General features: G+C 48.6%; 1 protein-coding gene across 6 annotated transcripts in view; it reads right to left on the bottom strand.

Annotated features, from left to right (window-relative positions):
• The window catches only part of gulp1b (GULP PTB domain containing engulfment adaptor 1b), a 645,746-nt gene that overhangs the window by 171,750 nt on the left and 455,886 nt on the right, over positions 1-18,110 (bottom strand). The window lies entirely within an intron of this gene.

Genomic DNA, 18,110 nt, shown 5'->3' with positions numbered 1-18,110 from the left:
CCCCCGCCCCCAGCTACAACAATGAGATGGGAGTAGCTCGGTCACCAGCCCTCTGCCCGAGACTCAGGAGTTTGGGCCGGAGGATGACAAATGATTTTCTGTCACCCTCCATCATCCCATAGACATTCACCTCGGTTGGCACTTTAGTGAAGAGGCTCCTGGGACACTCTCTGCTCCGCACCACACAGCTGGTCCAGTAGAGCAGGTGGAGGTGGGAACACCAGAGGGGGCGTATGGTCGGAAGGCAGGCCGACCCCAGGAACTAGCTGCCGTCCAAATGGTTTTTGGGCTTCTGGAATGGACGGTCCCATCAAGGCCAGAGGCCCCCATGGTGCCAGTCACCGACGGAGACAGGGGAGCAGGGATGGAGGTGGAGGGAGGGGAACATGCGGGTATGGAGCCCGCAGTGCCAACCGGAGCCACCATATAGTCCTGTGGACCTCGTTGGACAAGGGGGAATACACCATGCTAACATGTCGGCCTTTCACCCCCTGCAGACAATGGATATTGGAATTCAACCAGCAATGGTGCCATTCCTGCTGGTCGCCGCTGCCCTGCGGAATTCCCTGCAGCTGTCCGAGCTAGCACTGCTCGAGGAGGAAGAGAATGCTGCAGCATCAGAGTGTGCAGCAGTGGAGTGTGCCACAGAGGAACAGGAGGCAGCCATCCAGGATGGAGAGCGAGCCGCCCAACAGGCCGAGGAGGAGGAGGTGGCAAGGAGGCACCGTATGAGGCCTCATGTATACCGGTACCGCCTGTCATTCGAGGACCTGCTGGACCGGCCATGCCGTCGAAGACTCTGGCTGAGCAGAGAGACAGTGCAACATATCTGCCAAATGGTGGCATACCTGGCACCATGGGGGTATGGGGGAGGACACCAGCTCCCAGTGGTCGTCAAAGTTTCGGACGCCCTGAACTTTTATCCGATGATCACCTTCCAGGCGCCGAGTGGGAACCTGGCAGGTATCTCACAGACCTCGGCGCGCAGATGCATCAGCGCCGTCACGGAAGCCCTATATGCCCAGGTGGCACAATACATCTATTTCAATATGGTCCGAGCCCACCAGGCGGCCCGGGCAGTGGCGTTTGCTGCCATCGCTGCAATGCCCCGGGTCCAGGGGATGATCGATGGGATGCATGTTCCCCAACAAGCCGCTCTACACAAACCGAAAGGGGTTCCACTCGATGAACGTGCAGCTGATATGTGACCATCAGCTCCACATCATGCACGTCTGCGCCCGATACCCGGGCAGTGTGCATGACGCCTTCTTCCTGGCACACTTGACGATTCCGGACATGTTCAAGAGGACCGGCCCCCCGGTTGGAGGGTGGCTCCTGGGCAAAGGGGGCTATCCACTTCGGTCGTAGCTGATGACACCGATCTGGAGGCCACAGACCGATGCGGAGACCCACTACAACCATGCCCATACATTGACCAGGAGCATGATCGAGTGGTGCTTCAGCCTCCTGACTATGCGGTTCAGGTGCCTGGATAACTCTGGAGGGTCCCTCCAGTATGATGCTGAGAGGGTCACCTACATCGTGGCATCCTTTTGCGTCCTCCACAACATAGCGCAGCAGAGGAGCAATGTGCTGGAGGAGGGGGTGGAAATCAAGGCCTCATCCGATTAGGAGGATGCGGGAGAGGGCAAGCCATGGGGCCCAGGCAGGCAAGGGAGGCCGCATGACATGTGCACCAGGGCCACCGCGTACAGGATGCTCTGATTGCCTCCAGGTTGTGCAACTGGGGTGTGGGGGGGGGGGGGGGGGCAGGGTGTTGGGGGGAATGGCCTGGGCCAGGGACACCTCATCCCAACCCCACACCCCCTACCTCTTCCCCCCCCTTCCATCAGCAACTCCCTCCGTAATACATATCTGCCTCACTAAGGGGTGTGGGCCCTGTGTTGGCAGCGGGTCTGGTCCATGGGATGAAGGATGTTGACGACCTGCTCTGTGATGAGCTCTGATGCTCTGCATCGTCGGACAATGCCTGACACCTGCCCACAGTAGCACTTTTGACTTTCCACCGTCCACCTGGGAGATCCCTTCCTGCGAGCTGCCCATTCCATCACATGGTGCCATCAAATCCCTGGGGTGACAGTGGTGGGGATGGTTGGGGAGAATGGGAATCCACAACGTCCGCCCATTCCCCCCTCTCCCCCGCCCCCATCCCCCCTGGCCAGCTTAGACCCGCCCACTCCTCACATATATCTGACAGAGCACCAAGACAGATTGTAACAGTGGTAACAGGTGATTAATGTCAAAAAATATTTACAGATTTATGCCCAAGCCTTGAAACTAATCTGTGCCCTGCACCCGTGCCAACTTAACTAGCGTCTAATTTTCTTGCCTTACAGGCCCTAACGCTACCTCTAGGTGATTCCCCAGATGGTACAGCAGGAGTCGAGACGGCCTACTGTGATTCCCGCCCTGTGACCTGGGCCTCTGTTGACGGGCGTCTTCTGGGGCGACCGTGCCTGGATGGGCCTGGCTGCTGCTCGGATGTCCTAAGTGGCATGGTGCTGCCCTGTTCTGCCTGCTGTCCACCAGCTGCATCAGGGACAGGAGGGGGGAAGTCCGAGGTGCTGCGGTGTTCCGGCACCTCCCCTGTCGGAATCATCGGCACGGGCCCCATCATTTCCTCCCCTCTCAGAGCGCCCGATGGCCCCCGGGATACTCCATGGGATGAGGGTGGGAGCCGAGGTAACTCCTGAGGCTCTCCCACCACCTGCCGCCGCCAGTCCTGGAGGCTCGCTCTGGTCTCGACCAGGGTCTGCACGCTCGCGGCCATGGAGCACAGAGAGTGAACCATCTCCATCTGGGATTGCACCACATCACCCATTGACTGTGCCAGCACCTTCTGGGTCTGTGCCACATCAGCCAGTGACTGCACCATCTCCCTCTGTGTCTGTGCCCCGTCGTCCAGTGCCTGGGCAATGCTGGCGACGTTCCCAGCCATGGCCTGATGTGACTAGGCCGCACTCAGGAGGCTATGTCCTGTGGCTCTGGTACATGTTTGCCTGTGAGTCAGCAACTCTGTCCTGGGCCTTGGACATGCTGAATCCATCGCCCCCAATGTCTGCAGCGCGGATGCCACCCATGTTGGCCTGGGTGCCACACATTGTCGGCACCACCTTCTGCTGCTGCACGTGGTTGGACTCCTCCAACTGCACCTTCAGGGAAGTCGGCCCATTGGAGGCGGAGAATTGGTGTGGCCGCAGAGAATACTGGGTCGGGCCCGTTAATGATATGCAAATGGTGTTTACTGTACATGCGATCTGGAACGCAGTGACGCTGGCGAGGTGACGGAGAATTGCGATTTGGGGTCAAATCAGTGCCCACCGCTATTTTGGTGTCAGAACCTATTCCCCGCCCAACCGCGTTTCCTGATTCCGGCGTCGGTCAATGGAGAATCCCGCCAATCATCTCTCTCCAGCACTGCAACTCTTGCCTCAATAAATACTGCCACCCCGTCTTTCCTTCCTTTCCTATCATTTATGTATCCATTGCCTTCAAGAATGTTTAATACCCAGTTCTGCACTTTGCGACAGGTCTCTGTTATAACCATAACATATTTCCACATGGCTATCTGCAATTCACCAACCTTATTTACCACACTCTTGCATTCAAATACATGCACAGTAATCCTAATTTATACTTTATTACTTTCTCCCCAACTAATAACTTAATATTTCCTACTCTAAGTGCTATCTGTGTTCCCCATTACTCTGTGCACCTTGGTATTCCTCGCCAATATTACTTTTTGATTCCAATATCCCAACAAGTTAGTTTAAACCCTCCCCAAGAGCATTAGGAAATCATCCGGCAAGGGAATTGGTCCCTGCTCTGTTTAGATGCAGCTTATCTCGATTGTACAGGTCCCAGAATGTATTGCAATGTCCCTGGAATCTAAAACTTTCCCTCCTGCACCATCCTCCCAGCCATGAATTTATCTATTTTACCCTCCTATTCCTATATTCACTTGTATGTGGTACTGGACGTAATCCAGAGACTACTACTTTTGAGGTCCTCTTTGCTAATTTCCTACCTAGTTCCTTAAATTCGGACTGCAGGACCATATTCCTCATTCTACCTTTGTCGCTGATATTGATGTAGACCATGACTGCTGGTTGTTCACCCTCCCCATTCAGACTGCTTTGAAGCTGTTCAGTGACATCATTGACCGTGACACCAGGGAGACAACATACCATCCTGGATTTATGAATACAGCTGCAGATATGCCTGTCTGTTCCCTTTATTATTGAATAATTGGCAGGCAGTGAATATGGTACTGCAGGGATCGGTTCTAGGACTCCAGCTATTCATGATATATATATGAATAAAATGTAATATCTCCAAATTTACAGGTGACACCAAATTGGGTGAGAGGGTGAGCAGTGAGTTTGATGCAGCGATCCTTCATGCTATTTGGACAAGTTGAGTGAGTGGCCAAATGAATGACAGATACTGTATAATTTGGAGAAATGCGAGGTTATCCACTTTGGTCGCAAAAACGAGAAGGCAGACTATTATCTGAATGGCCATAAATTAGGACAGGGGAATGTGCAACGAGACCTGGGTGTCTTTGTATGCCAGTCACTGAAGATAAGTATGCAGGTACAGCAGGTGGTAAAGGCGGCAAATGGCATGCTGTCCTTCATTGTGAGAGGATTAGAGTACACGAGCAGGGATGTCTTGATGCAATTATACAGGGCCTTGTCATAAGGTGTGAGTCACTCTCAGTATTGGTCTTTATGACACAGACATCGGCCCTATCCATTGCTATGCCTTGGTGATCACCTGAGCTATCTTTCATTTTGTTGGAGATCAAAAATGGACAGAAAATGTCTGTAAATGTACACAAGAGGGGGGAACAAAATAACCTAAAGTAGCCCTCATTGTGATGACCACCTTTATTTGTGGCACTATCAGGCTGTGCATAGACCATCAGTGCACAAATAGCAAGTGTCACTACGTGCTGAGGTTCCATCTGGCCCCACTATTTGTAATGCGAAGGATGGGTCTGGTCACAATGGCACGGAATGCTGCAATTACTTGCAATGTGCCTTACCATCTGTCCCTCAGAGATTCATGCAGAAAAATAACCTTTGACCACAAGTCCATCAGTGGTCGACATGAAACGTCCTTGAAGTCCCGCAGGGAAAGGAGATAATAGATCCTATTGAATGGCTCTGTGAGCAGACTGTCAAAGGGCAAGATTCTCCAGCCTTGTTGTGCTCTTGCTCGAGACCGGTGAATAGTGGGAGAGGCCGAAAACGAGAAGTGCGCCAGCCGCCGAATTTTGCGATGCAACCGGCCTGCTCGCGTAGGCAAAACTGGGATCCTGCCTTAGCGTGGCGAGAAACCAATTATCACCACTTAATCCCTATTTCCATACAATTAATGGGAGCCCCCGCATATCCAATGGCCTCCTGTCATTCATCAGCCTACCCAGCAAGCAGTCACGCTGGCGCCGATTGGTACTCCCTTTTAAAAAGTGGAACCTAGTGATAGGGCTTCTGCGGGAAGCCGAGGAGAGGAGTAGCCAACTCTGCTGACAGGCAAAGATCCTGGAGGGACGCTGGGCTTCCTCAGTGGTTGTGGGGGACCCTCGGCTGGGGATGGGAGTCCCTCCGCAAGGGTGAGCTGCTATCGGAGGGTGGGGGGGGGGCGGCGCTGGGGGGGCAACCACATGCGGCACCACCATGCCAACCCCTGGATCATGTGTATCCATTCCGGGGAGGGGGAGCCTTGTTCTTGCCTGTCTGCCCCACCGACCACAAGGACTCTGGCCATGCGGCTGAAGGCTATCGCTGATAGGGAATTGGCAATCACGGTTAAGTGAGCACTTCACACAACCCAAATGGGTGGGAGGACCATGTGGCATGTGGGAGTCATTGCCTAGCATCCAAATCAGACCACGATGCCTGGACACTGTGCCTGAACACAGCAGAAGGCAATACCACACACGCAGCAGCCAACATCCGAACACCCATGGGTTGGGCCACAGCTGGAGGGTGGGTGAGTGCAGCGGGGAGGGGACCAGCATCTGGTCCAGGTGACATCCAGGTGATGTCCTCACGGACATGGCACCACATCGAGGAGGAGCACACCCGCCACGGCCACCGCAGGTCTGAACGTTTACAACTCGGGATCATTCCAGGGCTCGAGCAGGCCAGAGCCCACAGGTGCATCCGACAAGTCACGGATGCCCTGTTTGCCCGGGTTGAAATCTGCATCAACCTTGACATGGACCAAGTCCAGCAAGATGCCCAGGCAGCAGGTTTCTCTGCCATTGCCGGGATGCCCCAGATTCAGGAGGTAATAGATGGCACACATATCACCCTACGCTCGCTGGGCCATCTGAGGATGCTCTATGTTAACCGAAAGGGGTTCCACTTCCTGAACATAGAGCTTGTGTATGACCACCACATGAAGATAATGCATGTGTGCGAACGCTTCTCGGGGAGAGTCGATGACAGCTACATCCTGGGGCAGTTGGTCATCTCCGGCCTCTTCGAGGACCACCCCAGGATGGGTAATTGGCTCTTGGGGGAATAAGGGGAACCTGCTAGGGATCTGGCTAATGACACCAGTCTGGAGACCGGAGACCCGGTACAATGAGGCCCATGTGGCCACCTGGGCTATGATTGAGCGCTGCATCGGACTCCTCAGGATGCGGTTCTGATGCCTTGATCGCTCTAATGGCACACTCCAGTACACCGCCCAGAGTGTTGCCCTCTTTGTGGTGGTCTGCTGTGACCTCTACAACCTGGCATAGCAGCAGGGTGATGTGCTGGAGTTGGTGGTGAGGAACATGTGGCCACCTCCAAGGAGGAGGATGAGGATGATGAGGCGGTACCGGACCATGAGCCCAGGGAGGAACTGGAGGATCAGCTGAGGCTGCAGGACAGGCGGCAACGGTAAGGGTCCGGCAAGCCCGGAAGGCCAAGGAGGCCCTCATATGCGCCTGATTCACTTAGGACACGGCCTGGTTCGTCCTCGCTACATTACCTGTCTTTCACCCTCCCAGGATACGTGTTACGTCACCCCAGGGTGCTGGGATTGTCACCACCATCAGCGGGTCGGGGGGGATGATAACCCGCAGGAAGATGAGCGCTAGTGCTCCTCAATCAATGCCATAGTCTGACTCCTGCCTGCCTGCTGAGTGCTCGCTCACACCCACCACCTTCACACGGTGTGCCCGGGGAGGGGGGGAATGCCTGGAGAGATAGGTCAAGAGTTCGGAGGTCAGCACGCATTGCGGAAGAAACTGACAGAGGCATCATACTGGTTGTGCACAAGAATGTATATTGTATTTGACAATTCCCCCCCCCCCAATGGTGCCACCCTCCCCCTCACCCCCCTCTTGCCCCCTACCTGCCACCTCCCCCCCCCCCCCCCCCCCCCCCCGGTGCTCCTCAATGTCCTTTGTCTTCTAGCTCTACTGCTATGTCTAGGTGCTTCCCCAGGATGCACATCAGAGGTGGAGGCAGCCAGTTGCTTTCCTCGTCTCGTGTCCTTCAATGCCCCTGGTGGGCGTCATCATGGTTCTGTGATCAAAGGGGTCTGGCGCACTTGTCACAAGCACATGCACAGCCATGCCGCCCTGTTCCGAGTGCTGACTGTGATGGTTGGATGTTCAGGAGGTGGCGATGGCAACCGCAGCAGCCACCATTGACACTCTGCGCCGCATCCTCGCTATCCATGGCCTGCTCGAGGTATTGGTGTCTTACACTGGCACTGCATTTACTGGAGAGAAGTTTTAGCACTTCGTCAAAACAGACGGCATCCACTATATTTGAACAGCCCCTTACCACCCGGACTCTTAACGAATTAACAGAGAGAGCAGTTTAGAATTTCAAGTTTGAAATGAGCAAACAGCCCAACAGACTGTTCTCAAAAACCCCTTTTTGGCTATAAAAGAAGCCTCCACAGGATTGTGTCGAGACACCATATTGAACCTCCTTCTTATATATTACCCTGACGCCCATACCACCACTGGAGCTATGCCAGCAGAGCTCCTAATGTGTTGTCACCTCTGGATTCGCTTAGATCTTGGGCTGGATTCTCCGTTCCTGCGTCGAACTGTTGATGCCAACGGTGGATACGTGGAGTTTCATGATGGAAAAATCGGCGCCACACCCGCACCGATTCCGCTACTGGAGACCCTGAATCATGGAGTGAAGACCTGTTTCAGAGACCTCTTTGCCTGGATACAGTTATCCTTTTCCTTGTTCTCAGTAAACCCTTTTTGGTTATACAAGAAACCTCTGCAGTATTGCCTGAAGCTACCAAATTGAGGCAGTAACTTCAATGGGGAAAAGACTGCCCAAAGTCCACTTGCCTTCATATACCAAGGGACAGGTGACAGTATCCTCCCTCATGGAATGTACATTTTAAATATCACATAGAATTGCAATTATATTGAAGCACCTCAGGCTGTTACATGCTGTATGGAAAGACCTTCAATTGTATTGCATATTAGCCAATTTCAAATTGAACTGCCATGGAATGTAATTTCCTAATTTTTATCAATAAAGAATATCTTTGAGGAACAAAAAACAAACTGAGGCGCTCTTCTCTTGAAAAAAAATGAAGGCAGAAGAGGGGTCTTTAAACTTAGGTTTTAAGAGGGTAGACAGGGAGAGGGGGGTTCGGTTTGTGAGGAAGTTGCAAAACCAGAGGCCATGAATACAAAAGAAATCAAGTAGGTAATTCTGAAGAAATATCCTTAGCCAGAAAGTGGTGAGAATGTGTAACTGGTTACCATAGGGAATAGTTGCGTTGCATGGTATTACAGGAGGCTAGATGAAGGAGTAGGGAATCAGGGACTATGCTAGAGTGAGGTGAGAAAGGCTGTGTAGATCACATTGATAGATGAGGAAGGAAGCTTGAGTACAGCATAAACGTCGGAATGGGCTCGTGGGCTGAGTGATCTGTTTCTGTGCTGCATATTCCAATTATTTGTATGTTGGTGCAAGAAAAGTTCAACAATTATTGTAAACCTTTGATGATTTACTGGTAGGTTTACTAGCGAACACGTACTTCATGTTGATAATACAAAATAGAATCTTCAACAAAGCTTTTTTTCTGAATATTAAACACTTAAAGTGATATTTTTACAACTGTCTAGCTATTGAACTGAGGCACTGCAAAAAGCAATCATATAATACATTGCAACCATAAATGTTCATCAATTTTACTACAAAATGGCATACCTCCTCTTGTGCTATAACCGTTCTGTTACTCTGTGACCTCACTCTATCAAATATCCTTACTTGGTTTAATTCTCTATGACTTTCCAAACATCAACGTCAAACACCAGAAGTTAGATCATTGAGCAGAGTGACAGGATTATTCTAGAACTTTTAAGCTGTGAGAAAAAAAGTTTTGGATTTATTTTTTCAAACAAGAAAATTAAGTAGTGAGGGAGACAGGAAAAAGGGACAGCCACTCGGTTATATCGCGTTTTCAGAAACATCTTACAACACCTCATAATTAGGAAAAATGTTTGAAGTGAAGTATCCATTGTTGTGTGAGCTGTTCCAGAGCATTTTGTCTCAGAAAAGTCAATGAGATGAAGTGTCAATTAATTTGTTTTTCATGCTTTGGTTGAGGAAAGAATGTTGACCAGAACATTGGGAGGACACGATGCTCCTTTATGAATAGTAGTTCAGATAGGCAGCATCAAGCAGGCTTATCTGAAGGAAACCATCCAGGTTTTCAGAATGCTGAGAGGCATAGATAATGTAAACTGGATATTTAACTTGGATTAGAAGTGGAAAGAGGACTGAAGTATAGAACTTCTAATCTTCTATATGGCAAAGATTTAGATAGATTCACAATCTCCCACCAGTCATATGGAATAGGCATCGCGATAAAACAGTAAATAATACCTCAATTTATTTTCAAAACAGCAGCTACCTGACACGCATTGGGTTCAGATTGTAAACAATTCGGTCAGCGATGAATTATTGCTCGATAGAATATATTTGATCCAGAGCTGCTTAAATGAAGTCAATGATACTATAAATATGGGCATATTTTGTTGAACTATGCTACTAATATAACTATAAAAAGACTAGCTAGTATTTGAATTGCAAAAATTGCACATATAGAGTAACATTCTTAATCAATCTTACTGATGGTTATCAAAGAAATGGTTGGTTTTGCATCTGCCCAAAGTAATTATTACCCTACTATTCTACAAATGTTGACTAATATATCCTGGCGTATGAGAGGAATGTCCTTTTTATGTATGGCTTTTAAAACTTGTGTAGAATGAGAAAATGTGATTTACTCCATCAAGTTGGCTACTTCCACAGATCAAGTGCATTCACCCCTATCAGAGATTCTAATGGACTTGTTTTATTTTCAGGAAAAGTTCTTCAAACTTTCTGCTAAAATTGTTGAAGATAATGAAACAAAAACCCAGAATGTCTAAGCACAAGACTTTTACTCCATTTGTCAGCTTTCTATAAATGTAATTCCTCACTTCCAGGAACATTTTATTATCCATGTCTGCACTCATTCAACCTTTTTTCAAACTCATTAATTGATACTTCATTACTGACAATTGCTGGAAATCTGTTCCAGATATTGTTGGTTACCAATGTAACTAGTGAAGATATCAGAGATTTACATGCAAATTATATTTCCGGCCAATTGTGCAGTCGCTCCTCTCAAACATGACAGCCTGGAAGAAAGACCAGGATATTGGGCCTGCGAAGTCATTACCATTATCATGAACCCCACTGGAGAAGACTGAATGAAGACTGTGTGGTATTATTATAACTATCAGCAGTACATGGGTTAATGTGGTATCATGAATAGTCACTAGCGGGAGCTGTAGATGCTACTACATAAAGCAGTGATGCTAGACCTTGGGGGAGGAGTGTAAGCAGGAGACAGCTAGGGAAGGTCATAAGAGCAGTTAGGGTGAGAAGGTTAGATTATAGTTTATACCAGTAGTGAGATTAGCAGTAGATGAGTGTAGTTAGATGTTATTGATCAATTCTGTACTCTAAAAGGACTAAGTGTCGAAACCCAGTTTAGTAGTGTAAATAAAATCATAGCTTTGTTTCAGCAAAAGCTATACCGTGGTCTTTGTGGAACGCTACGCCAACCATCCTAAATAAGAAACACAAAGAACACCATAGACCGGGCTGCTTCGAGTGCCGCAGTGGCCATCGGGTAAATGAAAAGGGGGAGTGTTGGGGGGGGGGGCAATCAATGGCTTGGCTTGAGGGTCAGGGCAGCCAGCAGTAACCTATGAGATGGGAATCTGCGTCGGTGTCCTTGAGTCACAGGGGTCAAGGGGGCATGGGATCCTGGGGAAGGAAATCAGGCCAGAATCAGGGTGGTTATGGAGATCGAGAAGGGTGGAGGCGAGCAGTGCCTGACAGGAGACCACGATTTTAAGGTTGATGCACAATCAATGACTCTCGAGGCGAAGGTAATAAGTAACTGAGGCTTTAATGCACTAGGACTTTACCCCAGCAGCTTCGGTATAGCAAGTGAAGGCTGCTGGGACGGCACCATCTCTTATACCCCGCCTTCAGGGCGGAGCTACGCCATACAGCCAATGGTAGACTCTAGGGTCTCAACCAATGGCGTGGCCTCTCAGGTACCGCAATACCTGGTACTACCACAAAGGTAGAGTCCTTTTAATGACAGCATGTGCAGTCCTTTAATTAAGCAACATGTAGATGTGGAATTCCTGAGTGCACCAGGCCTATAATGGGCTGCATTTATAGCTGCTTCCTTTTTCTACTGAAGTCTCAAAGAGGTGTAAGATCCCTTATTTGCATAAAAAAGGTCCCAACACTGGTTTCAAGCCAAGTCATCTATGTTTATTTTTTGCCTACAAAAATTTGGCAGCTGGAGCACACCCAGTTCCTATTCAGCATTCACTTCCTGCTGCCATATCACAGGAACCATTCAGCCTTACCTGTAAAGTTTGACACATAGCCAGAATTCTCCGGCCGTTCGGATTCTATTTTCCTGCTGACAGCACACCCCGCTTTGTGGGTTTCCCAGCGCAGTGGGGTGGCTTCAATGGGAAATCCCATCGACAAGCGGCAGGAAGAGCGAATCCCGCCACCAGCGAATGGCACACCGCTGCGTAATATGCGGCTGGGGACTGGAGAATCCAGCTCCATTTGTGTTCAAAGACATTATTTTGCAGTCATTTCACTTCAATTACAATCAAAATTAATAATTTTACTATCATTAAACCTCAGTTGCTCAGAAAGGTGATTATTCAGCCAAACATTGAGCAATAATCTAACATTGCAAGTAATGTGACTGACATCTCTGTCACCCATACTGCCGCGAAGCAATTTTCTTCTGTCCCTGAACTCCATGACCCCAAAATTGTATGCCGCTTTTTTCCCCTCCCTCCCTCCTCCTCTTCCATCTCTCTCTCCCGTACAGCATCCTTTGCACCTCTCTCTCCTCTATGGCATCCTATCAACCTCTCCCTCACACCTCCACCCACCTCCTTCCCCATCTCTCTCCCACTGCCCCCTTCACCTCTCTCTCTCCCCCCTAGCTCTCCCTCCTGTCCCCCCTACACCACCTTGCTCTTCCCCTTTCTCCTCTACTCCCTCACATTTTGCTCTCCCTATCCCCTCCTCCTCATGCTCCCCCACACTGCACTCTCCTCATCCTCTTGCTCTCCCACTCCCCCTTCCAACCCTCCTCTCATTCCATCTCCTGACTGCCAAACTCCCACCTCTCTCCCCATCCCTCTCTTTCCCATCGACTCCCTCTCCGATCTCTCTCTCCCAGTCTCCTCCCCCTCTCATCTCTCGCTCCCCTCCCTCCCTCTCTGACCTCTCTCTCCCGCATCCACTCACTCTCTCCCTGCCATCCCTCCCTCCGTCTTGCTCGAGGGGCGGAGTTGGTGGGGGTTAAGTTTGGAGACCGGAGTGGGGCGAGAGGAGTGCTTGGAGACTAGAAAGTGAGGGGGTGGGGGAATATAGTGTTTGTAAATTGGAGGGGAGTGGAGTTGGATGAGGAAAGTCTGGAGACTGGAGGAAGAGGATATAAAGAGAAATACTCGACTCCGAGACTGGGGAGGGATGGGGGTGGGGGGGGTTGGAGAGAAGAATAAAGACCCCGGGTGGGAGGAAAGGGTACGGGATGAGTATTTACACACGGAGATGTGGGGGGGGGGGGGCATTGGAGTGGGGGGACAGGGACGGTAGGGAGATTGGAGCTCCTGAGACTGGGGTTGGGTGGGTGAAATGTATCGACCCTTAAACTAAAACTAATCAGGAACTGATGGAAATCTGGTGGTTGTCTCAATCTTATGCGGCATAATGGAAAGATGTTTTGGTGTCAATGGAAAAACTGAATAAATTAAGATATTGTTTAAATAATAAATTTTCTTGCACTTTTAAATGCAGGTTGCTGAGTGCACTAGATAGCTTTGAGCATACTATACAACTTTGAGCCTCCTGTATAGCCTTAAGTGCATTTGATGTCTCTGAGTGCCTTCTGCCATTTGATTTCAAAGATGGTAAACTGTTGATCCGCAATCAAACTCACTCCAAATCAGAACATTTGATGTTAAATTATTGCTGATAGACTTTGAGCATTTTGGGTAGGCAGTGCCTGAAATACAATTGCAGCACCATCAAATCTCTAGGTCACTAAATCATCATTGCAGCATGGTGGAACTTCACTTATTCTCAAATACAATCAGTCAGGTCCCGCAGAGGCACAAACAAGAAAAAGCTGAAATCAGCAGGAAAGCAAAACAAAACATTTTCATTCAATTTTGCAGCCAGGTTTTGATCTTTGCTCATGAATACATCTCAAGATGTATAAATGGAATCAACATAATACAGTAGTGCATTTCTAACTGGTTTATCATTTCTATAACTGCTGCGAATATATAAGAATTAATAACTAGGTCACATAATGTAATAGCTGAAAATGATTAGGAACACACAGATTTCTATTTTTTCAGACTCAGCACTCAAATCATATTTTCTCAACTATATGTATATTCTGTTGGGTCCTTAACCTTTCAGAAATTGTCTACCTCCTATTATCACATTTGGCCACATTTTGCCATTGTTCCTTTTTCATATTCTGTGACCAACTTCTATTCTCTGCAAACAGTTCACATTGAGGTAGAAGCAATGTTTCTGGCTGCCTGGAGGGTGAAGCAAGGGTGACGCCCTCACTAAACTTCATTAAACCATTGGTATAAGGAGAACACTTAAAAAAATTGTGACTTAGGTATATTTATTGACAGATTAATGAATTTTGTTAGCCTTTTTCTTCAAACTTATTAGGTAAATTCCAAGAATGAAATGAAATGAAATGAAAATCGCTTATTGTCACAAGTAGGCTTCAATGAAGTTACTGTGAAAAGCCCCTAGTCGCCACATTCCGGCACCTGTTCGGGGAGGCTGTTACGGGAATTGAACCGTGCTGCTGGCCTGCCTTGGTCTGCTTTCAAAGCCAGCGATTTAGCCCTGTGATAAACAGCCTCATAAACAGATTGCTGTTAAGTACATCCTCAAAAATTTGTAGGCGTCATGGTTTAGAAAAGTCCCACTAGACCACACATTGCGGTGAGATCAGTTTATCCACCCTGTGCCCTGGCATGGCGGGGAGGAGGGGCGGGATCGGTTGGAGTTTTTAACACTCGAGAAAGCGAAGTTTGTGTCGAGGGAAAGGATGGAAGGGTTCTACAATTCATGGGCTTTGTTTGTTATACACTTTCAAGAATTGGATGACATCAAACATTGGGGAGGAGGGGGGGGGATGTTGGACTGTATATGTTGTTGGTGACTATGATGTGGTGATGGTGGATTCCTGATTCCTTTTCTTCATGTTTGTATTTAAAATGTTGGGGGTTGTTTGGGGGTTGGTGGGAGGGAGGAATTGTTGGCCAGGGGATTGACCGTGTATTTGTTGCCATTGATTGTTTGTTGGTGGATGTAAATTTGGATGAAAATGTGAAAAAGGAGAATAAAAATATATTTTTAAAAAGAACACACAGATCACATTTAACAACTAAAACTACTTAGATGTTCCAAGTACTGATTTAATAATAATATAATCTTTATGAGCGTCAAAAGTAGGCTCACATTAACACTGCAATGAAGTTAATGTGAAAAGCCCCTAGTCGCCACACTTCGGCACCTGTTGGGGTACACGGAGGGAGAATTCAGAATGTCCAATTCACCTAACAAGCACGTCCTTCGGGACTTGTGGGAGGAAACCGGAGCACCCGGAGGAAACCCACGCAGACACGGGAGAATGTGCAGTTTCCGCATCGACAGTGACAACGTCAACTGCACTGCCCTCATCTACCTTCTTGGTTACTTCTTCAAAAAACTCAATCAAATTTGTTAGACATGACTTTTCCCTTACAAAGCCATGCTGACTTTCCCTAATTAGCCCTTGCCTGTCTAAATGCCTGTAGATCCTGTCCCTCAGAATACCTTCTAACAACTTACCCACTTTAGAAGAATCGGCATGTAGTTCCCAGGCTTATCCCTACAGTCCTTCTTAAACAAGGGCACAACATTTGCTACCCTCCAATCTTCAGACACCTGCCTTGACACTGTCGATGATTTAAAAATCTCAGCTAGGGGGCCGGCAATTTCCTCCCTATCCTCCCACAACGTCCTGCGATACATTTCATCAGATCCAAGGGATTTATCTATCTTGATGTGCTTTAATATCTCCAGCACCTCTTTCTCTGTAATATGTACACTACTCAAGACGTCACTTTTTATTTCACCAATTTCCCTAACGTTTGTGCCTTTCTCAACAGTAAATACTGACGAGAAATATTCATTTAGGACCTCTCGCATCCACGTGGATCTGCACATAGATGACCTGGTTTATCCTCAACAGGCCCTACCCTCTCCCCGATTCCCATGGACACCAGTTTTCTCGGGCTCCTTGAAGCCACACTTCGGCAAATGATGCATTGTTGTCAAGAACAGGCACTGGCAGTAGGGATTCTACGAATTGTATGAACTCTGACCTTCCTTTTTGAATTCAGCTTTTGTCCATGTTTGGACCAAGGATGTAATGAGGTCAGGATCTGAGTGTCCCTGGCAGAAACTAAACTGAGCGTGAGTGAGCAGGTCATTGCCGAATAAGTGCCACTTGATAGCATGGTTGATGCCACGTTCAATTACTTTTCTGATGATTGTGAGGGCACTGAAGGGGCAGTAATTGGCCGGGTTGGATTTTTACTGCTTTTTGTGGACAGGTCAGACCAGTAGATCCACATTGCCTGGAGATGCAAATGTTTTACATGTACTGGAATAGCTTGGCTAGAGGTGCAACTATTTTTGGAGCACAAATCTTCAATACGGATGCTGGAATATTATCAGAGTCCATCGCCTCTTGCAGTATTTAGTGCCTTCGCCATTTATTCTTATCATGTGAAGTGAATCGTTAAGACTCAGATTCACGACGCTAGAGACATTTCGTGAGATTCAACCGATCCTCGCGAGATGTTGCGATCTGGATCTTACCCGTGCTGGGCGAGCTCCAGATTAGCATATTGCTCATTTAAATATGCATGCACTGCTTTACTTTCTTCCGGCGCCCGAGAACTAAGGGCCTTCCTAGCGAGGCCATTTAGTACTGGCCCACACAAATGTGGAACAGGCGACAACACAAGGGGGGGTCTCCTAGCCAATTGGAGATCTCTGGATGGTCGGAGACAGGGCAACATGGCGCCCTGGCTCTCTCTCTCGCACCCTGGCACTGCCAGCCTGGCACCTTGGTACTACCACTATGGAACTATCAAACTCCGCAGGTAGCTCTGTCACACTGCCAGGGCACTGCCAGGGCAAGGGTGCCCAGGGCAAGAGTGGCACTGTCAAGTGTCAGGGTCTGAGGGAGGCCATGTCCATGAAAGGGTGGTTGGGGGAGGCAGCACGAATGGTGGGGGTAAAGGGGGGTATAAAGGGGCCTCAAAGGTTGGGGGGTGAAGGGTGGGGTCCTAAAATAGGGGGCTGGGCAGGCATGAAAAGGGAGGGCTTCAGCGACCACATAGTGGAGTATCCTCACTTGGGGAGGGGGCTAATCCCCATGTGTGCATAGGATGACATTGTCAGTGGGTGGGGGGTGTCGGGGACCTTCAAGCTCACTTCAAGATTGGAGTACCCTTTCAAAATGGCGGCCCAGCCTCTGAGGGACCGGTCTTGCCAGCAAACACAGCTTCCCACTGCTGAATAAATTTCTAAGTGTGGACTGGACTGGGGTGAAACTCCCCAAGGCCCCCAAAAATGGCTATGTCCTGGCTTGAGACAATTCACACCTCTTTAACCTGTGATTATCCCTCTCTCCAGTTGCACCATCTGGACCTGTAAAGACTTAATCACCTGCAAAGACTCGCATTCAAAGTATTGTCTTGCATCATTGACTTTGTCTATATCCGAGTTTGTGGAACCCACCTCTTCACTCACCTGGTGAAGGAGCTGCCCTCCGAAAGCTAGTGATTCGAAACAAACCTGTTGGACTTTAACCTGGTGTTGTAAGACTTTGTACAGTTCTCATGGATACACTGAAAAACTCCCATTTATGAAACCCATTAAAAGCTTTTAAATTTCAAGTGCTCAATCTGTTACAGAAACAAACAAACTTCTATTCAACCCCCACAGATACAACTAATCTTCTGATACCCTTTTCAAAGTGCCAATCAAACTGTGAACTTAGGCCCCTGCTGAGATATTATTTGTAGCTTTTGAAACTCAGCCAAGCATTTACAGTGACCAGAGCTCGTAGGAAATGTGTTGAAAAGCCTCTTTATGAAAATGTGGTACTGGCAGTCATTTTTTTTCTTACCTATGTGAGGGTGCCTTTCAATCAAAGCAATCCAGCAGATCCAGTTAGCTTAACTCTCCCTGACAGTTTTACAAGTATAAACAGCAACGGAATATTTAAAAGACTCTCAATGCATGAGCTGGTCTCATCCACCCTTCACAAAGTTCACATTTACTCCATTGATTTGGGACTCCCACACTCTTGGTTAAGGCCCTTGCAACAGCTAGGATAATGCCCATTTGAACTCTGCACTAATTTCAAGTGGCCCTGCCGAGTTTGGTTTCCCAGCTGCG

The sequence above is a fragment of the Scyliorhinus torazame genome, chromosome 2, assembly GCF_047496885.1.
Source record: "Scyliorhinus torazame isolate Kashiwa2021f chromosome 2, sScyTor2.1, whole genome shotgun sequence".
In the NCBI taxonomy this organism is placed as follows: Eukaryota; Metazoa; Chordata; class Chondrichthyes; order Carcharhiniformes; family Scyliorhinidae; genus Scyliorhinus; species Scyliorhinus torazame.
This window is presented reverse-complemented; position numbering and strand designations above follow the sequence as displayed.